Below are 8,152 nucleotides of genomic sequence, written 5' to 3'. Positions count from 1 at the left end.
AACAAATTAGAATAAAATTCATTTCATAAAAACAACAATATTAACTTTAATTTTACACAATTTTACAAAATTTTGATGTGCCACCCTTCATTTTGATGCAGTACATATTTTCACGTACCAATCACAAACTATCAATCACATTATATGCTTTGAAAGTCAGACACATTAAAATGCCAAGAGGTTTAATAATCTCTACAATGAGAATTACGCTTGAGAGTTACTTGTTTTTGAGAGCTATATTAGTAAATAAATAATTTAGTTCTGGACCCGGACATTGGCTACGCGCGTGTGCACTCTGCCCACGCCATGGACGCCATCAGCCAACGACCATATATCATAAAGACCGGAAACTCAACGCTGTTTTTCTGTACCTACAAACAATCGCCGATTACGCTGCCATCTATGAATCTACAAATGAAATACCGTGATCGAAAGTGCGTTAACGATATAAATCGATATGTATAATACAAATCGATTAGCAACGTGTTTCGAGCTATCGAACTGGCTATTTTCCGTCGTATAATAATAATATTAATAATAATAATAGCCTTTTGAATTTGTTTCATAATCTTATTTGCAGGATGCTCGATACAATTTCAATGTGCTGAAAGTGATCCTGTGTTAAAAAAACTGTTCATTTTTTTTTTTAAATTTAAACTTTGGACTAAATGAGATCTGCTAATTAAAATTCTCCTTAGTTATCACAGACACGATCAGGTGGTAACTCAATTCTTTCAAGTCACGTTTGGGCACTACATTTTTCTTTTTCAAATGGAAAATCATTAAAAACCCATTTAACCTAGCGGGATGAATAAACAAAAAGAGTCAAAGTTACAAACATAACCCAAGAAAAAAAAAAGGAACATGAATATAACATTTGATGATTTCACAATTTAAATAAACTAAAAAACTAAGTTTTGTGTACATAGTGCATCTCACACAACTATGTAAACCATAATATGGCAAGGTTGAAACAACACTAAAAAGGCTATTTTTAAAGTTCAATACATCCATCCTTCACTGTCCACAGAATTTTGTTCTTTCGACTCAAGTAGCGACTTGAGTGGTGCAGTACGCTGGGGAATCGGTGGCGGGAGAATGGGGAGGAGATACCTAGGCATGCACAAGTGTTCCATTGGGCCATAAGTTTTGAAAGTGGGAAATCGATGCCACACATTGCATCCGGCAACCAGCATCAATGAAGGCAATATTCAGGCTGTATGTTTGGTCCACTGAAAGAGGCATTAGGAGGGTAATGATTTGAAGACAATGCTGCAGTCAAACAGTACATGTGCAGTTGGCTGCTGGAGCACCAGTCTTCTTTTCATGAAGGGATCAAAAATGGGAGGGGGGAGGAAGTATATATGCTTAAGGAAACTATGTAGAAAAAAAAGGCATTCCACTTGTAGTTTTCGTATATCACCAATAAATCTGTATAAAAATATTCCGGTTTATATCTGAATGACCCTATTATCTAATTCACTTTTAAGAATAATATTGTATATTGTTGCATTCAAAATTTACATTAAAAAAATGACATTGTGACTTACAAAAAGTCAACAGTAAATACAATATTAAAGTTTACTAGTCAAGCCTTGAAATTTTGAGTTAAAATTCAGCATGAATTATTTTTGTGTTAAGTCTAAACCTTTAGACCTCATAAATCATAAATATTTTCTTCAAAAGTTGTTATTTCAAGATCAAAAGTAAAGTAAAAGACCTAGTAATTGTATCTCACTTACACAACTTTAAAGTGTACAAATAAAATCATATATAGTTCTCAGAATGAGTTTCCTTGGCCCACTCGTGTTTCAAGTATACCAGCTTTCTCACATTACACAAGGTAGCACACCACACTTTTCTGATGGTTCATAAATTTTTGTGAAGGAAAATAGTATAAATAATGCTGTAAAGACCTAATATAATTTCTGGTTTGAAGCTAACTACTGCTAAATAAATCTAAAACCAACTGTATAGCTCTTAGAAACATATGTACTATGGAGTAGATGAAAGAATTGGACTGAGGATACCTTCTTTCTCTTCACCCACAAGATGAAACAATTTATATTTAAACACAATGTGGGTAAATGTTCCGCACAGCGTATCCAAGCCTATCCCTTGATCCTAATGGCATGATCCTGAATATATTGATCCTGTGGTACATGATGCTTGCTGTTTTAATTTAGTACATAGAAAGATCCTGGATACAATAATGGGGTGATGTAACAATGAATTCTGATGGTATTATCACATCAAATAAAAATCTGAAAGTAATTTTTTTTTTACTTCCTAAAATTATTTTTATTGTAATATTTTTGTTATGTCCAGGATCTTTGATGTACTAAATTAAGACAGCAAGCATCATGTACCACAGGATCAATCATACAGGATCAAGGCTTAAACTTGAGTACGTGATAAGGAACAATTACCCACGTATAACAAGAAGATACCAAAATTTAATTATAACTGAACAAAAAAAATAAGATGCAGTAAAGGAATGCTAAGGGTAATGGAAAGTCCTAAATAGGTAATTTCATTTTCTGGTTTATAAAATAGCCTATTTGAAGCATAATATAGATTTTCATGTACACAGGTGAGATTGGCACAATTTTAATTGTTTCGCTATCAACATTTTGCAGAATACTTTATTTTATTAATTTAATTGGAGGTCTATGTGCATTTTAGCAATGCAGTCAGCATACAGAGAGCAAGTGCAATAATTAAAGTTATCATTTTTTGTCTCTGAATATATTATTTTCACTCATTGCAGTAATGTTTGGTTACATTAAAGTTTCAAAAGATATTTAGAAAGTTTTAAATAAATAAGAATGGATGTGATAGTGTACACTGTACAGAAGTTTTATTATTATTTTTTTAAATTTCCACCCACTGGTATTTTCAACTTCTTGCAGCACTGGTTAATCCTAAAAAAATTGTTTCAGATCAAAGTTTTATACAAGTTTTAGAAGAATTGCAATAATTGTTATAGATTTTATAGTTAACTTAATAGAGTAATTAAGAATATTTGTTTGTCCATTAACCCCTCATTATTTTACCCACAGCACCCTTGGTGGTTATCAGGTGGTTATAAAATTTTTTAAAATTGACAACAAATTTGAACAGATTCTATGGTGTGCCTACTAAGATAGTTAGGAGTTTTTTGTCCTCAAACCCTTGTTTTTTCCCACCCCTTAACAGTTATGGCTGGTCATATTCAAGTATGTAGACAAAATTTTTGGTAATACTCCTTTAAGTTATAATATGTTCAAACAGATGTGATATGTTTCATGTTATGGGAGTTGAAGTGATTTAAATGTTTTTCAAAAAATCTTCCCCATTTATACCCCTTTTGTTGGCCTATATCCATTAACAAACTCAACTGAGAATTTCCATAACCATATTTTATGTATTAAGTGATTTATTTGTACAAAATTATGGCAGTTATAATGACAATAAAAATGTGGTACATACACATGGTAACGACTGCAACAGGTAGTCTTTCTTCGAAACATACCTAACAGTACAATTTATTCTAGTCATGAGTTTGCTTTTTTCAGCTAATTTATAATACCTGAACAATTTTAACTTACAAGAAATGTAACACATATTTAGTACTTACAGTTAAATTGATCAATACTACTTTTCACACTTTATTCTACAAATGATATTTAATCCCTACAGTCAAATAAATTAACCAAAAACAATTCATTTGAAATCAAATAACAAAATACTACTAGTTTATAAGATGGTAAGAATTCATTTAAAAGCATGTGTTATTTTTTAGTATGCAGACTTTTTTGGGAGCTGCATGTATATAAAAGCTTGTAACCTTTTAATTTTATTTTAGATATTTCAATTTTCTCATGTTACTCAATACATGTATGTGTCCACTGGCTTACGTAAAACACTTTTACATACATAAAAAACTTTTGTATAATTGTGCGCTGTGAATACAGGTAATCCTGAATGTTCTTATGAAGTGACATCCAATTTTAAATATCATTTAATTTAACACAATAAATCAAATGAGTGGTTGTAACTTATAATGAACACAAAAGTAAGAAAAAAAAGGCCACACGGCAGAAATGGTAGTTAAAAAAAAAGGTAGAGGGCTCAGTGGAATTTCATTACATTTACAAATCGGAATACTTTTGTAGTTTATAATGTAAAAAAAAACCTTTATACTGAATAGTTATTGAACATAAAACATCAAGTAAAATAAGTTTTTAAGTGTGGATGTAGAACTTATTGAAGGTTCAATTGCATACTATACTACAACTTACTTTCTAACTAGCTGTATATACATCACATGATCATAGGTTATAAATATGTTGAAGATCAACATTTTAAATTTTCCTCTACAATTTATGGTCAGCCTTGCTATGTTTAAACTCGAATTACAATTCTTTGAAGAGAGTGGCCCAATCCCATGTATTGTGACTTTTTTTGCAATGTGATTCAAGGAATTGGACTGATCGGAAAAAAATGTTAAGGCAACAGATAAGGGAAACAGTAGAGAACTGTGTAGGAGGTTTAATAAAAAAAAGTATCCCGGTCACCATACCAATCTTTAACATCAAATAAAAAGTGTGAAATACCCCACACATATATGTTTGTATGCGCCTGTACAAAGGTTGTAATGATGGACTGCATGTTGACCAATAATGTTAAATACTGCTTCATCACATGTAAATGCTACCTGTGAATAACAAAGGACCTTAGAGGCAGGTGAAAATATATATCTGCACAAGTAGATCTTACAAGTTATGTTATGTAACATAAACATTTCACCTATATTTGGCAGCATTCTAGACATAATAAATTATAACAATAGATCCATACTTCACTGTCCACAGAATTAAAATATGTTGTAGCAGCACCACGATTCAATTTGATGCAGTCACATGTAGTGAAAGCTCCAATATCAAAATGTTCGGAACATACATATTTAGTTTTAAATGTTTCAGCATTACTGGCATCAAGGTCATAGCCAATTGCAGCAATCCACTTCAATAACCTGGAAACAAAACAAAAAAATTTTATAGTGTGAGCTAGTACATACTTAAATCAGTATTTCCAGATTATTAGCTAGCATGTAGCATACTATAAATATAAGGTATAAACATACATGTATTTAATTATGTGTATTTAGTTTAGCATTACCACTCAATGAACGTATATATTTCAGAGGTAATGTTTTATTATTAAAGTGCTGTAGAGTGTAATAAATTTGGTGGGTTTCTCTTAATTACGATATATTAATTTTCATTGAATCACATATTGTATAAATAATATAAATTCAGTAACACAAAACGATTTTTAGGGTTCATATCACAAATCATTACATTTAAATTACTGATTTATGGTAATTTTACTAAGCCCATACTATCCCCAAATGGGTATATGTATATATATATGTGTATACATATGTGTGTGTGTGTATGTATATATATATATATGTATGTGTATATATATGTGTGTGTGTGGGTTATTAAAAATAAATAAATGATTATACTACGTAATTACAAAATTATTATGTGCGCAAATTCAGGTCTCGATAATATCGCTCTATAAATCCTGTATAATAAGCCTTAACATAAATGCCTAACCCTTAACATGTTAAACCACTTATTGTAATTTTTTTAATATAAACATCAGTACTCACTTGCTTCGGCTTCATGGAAATCTGAATGTTGTCACATCAGGATTAACAGTAATACTGTTCCTGCACGAAGACACAAAACATTGATGTGTATTCACAGGCATCTTCATCGGCTTCTTAATTCACAATCATATAGGAAAATAATTCAAAATGATAAATCAAACTCCATTGTAAAATCCATCTTTCACTCGACCAAAATCTACTACAAACCGAAAAAAAAAAGAGCGACTATAATGCTCAAATCAATCTGTAAACGAATATTACTGCAAAAAAAAAACAATTTTTACAAATCAACTGTTTTTGAAATCAAAATAAATTAATATTACACTATATTTATTGCATTATTAGTATTTATTGCATAAATTTAGTTTCTTATAAACATTCAATTGACATTTGATTATGAACACTAACGCTACCTATGAATTTACAAAAGAACTAGGTCAATCTACTAGCGCTATCTGTTGTGCAGATTAAAAATAGTATCTGGGTACATAATGGCCTATTAGAGTTGCCACCCCCTGCCATCAGCTGCAGACTCGTGCTTCAGTACCGCTGTTAGCTGACAGATAGCGCGGTGTGCGCGTTGCCGCGCCGGCTGGTCGATACGGACCGCGACCGCAGCGCCGCGCGCGTCTGGGTGACGGCCACGGCAACTAAGTGAGCGCGCCACGCCATCACAACAGCACGACAGCTGTGTAGCGGGTCCCCTGGCCATGTCTCCGCCAATGCCGCGGCCACAGCTGATGGCGACGACGTGAGCTACGGGACGCGACCACGAGCTTCAGAAGGCGAAGCGACGCCTACTATGAGCCGCCCGTAAATTTGTTTCCGGTGAGCGCCTGTTTTGTTTCGTAGAAACTGACATTTTCTAGGTTATGTATTATTTAGACCCCATTACATCCTTGCGTATTTTAATATCTTAAATATATGTTGGTTTCGACTACATGTCGATACGCAAACTACAACCTTATTTCCGTGTATGTAAATGTACCTGAGACGAGAATATTACACTGTCGCGGTTTGCATATGTAATGAAAATAAATAACCCTAAAGAAATAATAGAATACTGGTCGTGTACAAATATTATTGTATTGAAAAATTTCTTTTCAAAAACGTAAACAAACATGGCTACTACCGCGGGCCAGATACTCTGCTTCTATTGGTCGCACGGAGTAACATAAACGGAAGAGATGGCAGCTGCCCAGCAAACCCGTACACGTTCGTGTCCACGTGCGTGCTACCGAAGAACAGGTCTGCAAGCTACGCGACGCAATAAACGCAAGAGCGTAGAGACGCGACACACAAGCTCTCGTTTCAAAACACCAGCACAATTCCTTCCACTCTTATCATTATAGTCCGGTCAATTTATACATCCGAGGTTACAAAAATTCGCACCCAGCTGAAAATTTGTAGTATTGTTCAAAACACCATTATAAATAAAATGTGAAAAGTCCTCATCGATCCGACACCTGGAAAAAAATTTACCCGGGGGTCAAAGGTCATAAAAACGGGTTTTTCGCGATTTTCAGCAAAACGGTAAGTTTTATCATAAAACTAGCCCAGACAAAAATTGTATATCATATAATTATCTAAAAAAAAAATGTCTAAATCCTTTTTTTTTCTAAGAGCCACCGTTTTTGAGATATAACGATTCAAAAAGTTGAAAGAGTTGTAAACGTCATAATATGCACACGTTTCCACGCCACCTTTGAGATAGTGTACTTAGCGCGTTTTTTTAATGTGGTTTACCCGGTAGGCCTGTTCCACTGATCTGTTGTGATTCTGTTTAATTTGAAACTATTGAATAATTAAAGATATTGGCAAGGTTTGAAAATGATAAAAGCGGTGTAAATTTAAAAAATATATATATATAGGGATATTTATCCATCGGAATCGGAATTCTCTGATACTTCTGCTTCCTCTTCTCCTTGTCCTTTTTGTTCTTCTTCTTGTTCATCTTCTTCATCCTGGGTGCAAGTAAATTTCCCCAATAATGACACATCGCATGTCTCTTCGTTAGCATCAAATGAATCCTCAATTGTTGATGATTCAACATTGGAGCATGACCGGATTGAAAATTTGTACATGCTACAGAACAAAACAGTCCAACTTTTCTGCAACCACATTTGGCACTGCATCCCTTTTTACAGTTGCAAAAAATTGTGTTTAGCAGTTTTTCCGGCGCAGGTGGGAGTAAAGTTTGAACTAGCTCTAATGTATTGTCGACCAACTTCCAACCCGTCTTTTGGGTCTAGCTGATAACCAAGCCACACTTGAACTTGGTAATATACCCGAAAAAGATGTTGATGAGCAGCCGCTGAGGTTGGAGGAAGACAAGATAACTGAACTTTTTTTTATTTCGAGTATTTTCAACGAAACATGCATATCGAAACTTATCTAAGTTTTGACGTGACAACGTCTAATAAATCGATGAACGCCGGCTGCACGCACGAAAAAGTGTCCCACTACGGATGTCCCACTACGGATGTG

The 8,152-nt window shown here is 33.6% G+C and overlaps 1 long non-coding RNA gene across 1 annotated transcript; it reads right to left on the bottom strand.

Moving 5' to 3' along the window:
• Positions 1-3,400: 3,400 nt before the first annotated feature.
• Positions 3,401-6,172, bottom strand: LOC134535807 (uncharacterized). Its single transcript, XR_010075711.1, has 2 exons — positions 5,666-6,172; positions 3,401-5,017 (listed from the first exon to the last, which is right to left on the bottom strand). It is a non-coding gene; the product is annotated as an uncharacterized LOC134535807 (long non-coding RNA).
• Between the last annotated feature and the right edge of the window lie 1,980 nt (positions 6,173-8,152).

This window comes from Bacillus rossius, chromosome 10, assembly GCF_032445375.1.
Source record: "Bacillus rossius redtenbacheri isolate Brsri chromosome 10, Brsri_v3, whole genome shotgun sequence".
Lineage (NCBI taxonomy): Eukaryota > Metazoa > Arthropoda > Insecta > Phasmatodea > Bacillidae > Bacillus > Bacillus rossius.
This window is presented reverse-complemented; position numbering and strand designations above follow the sequence as displayed.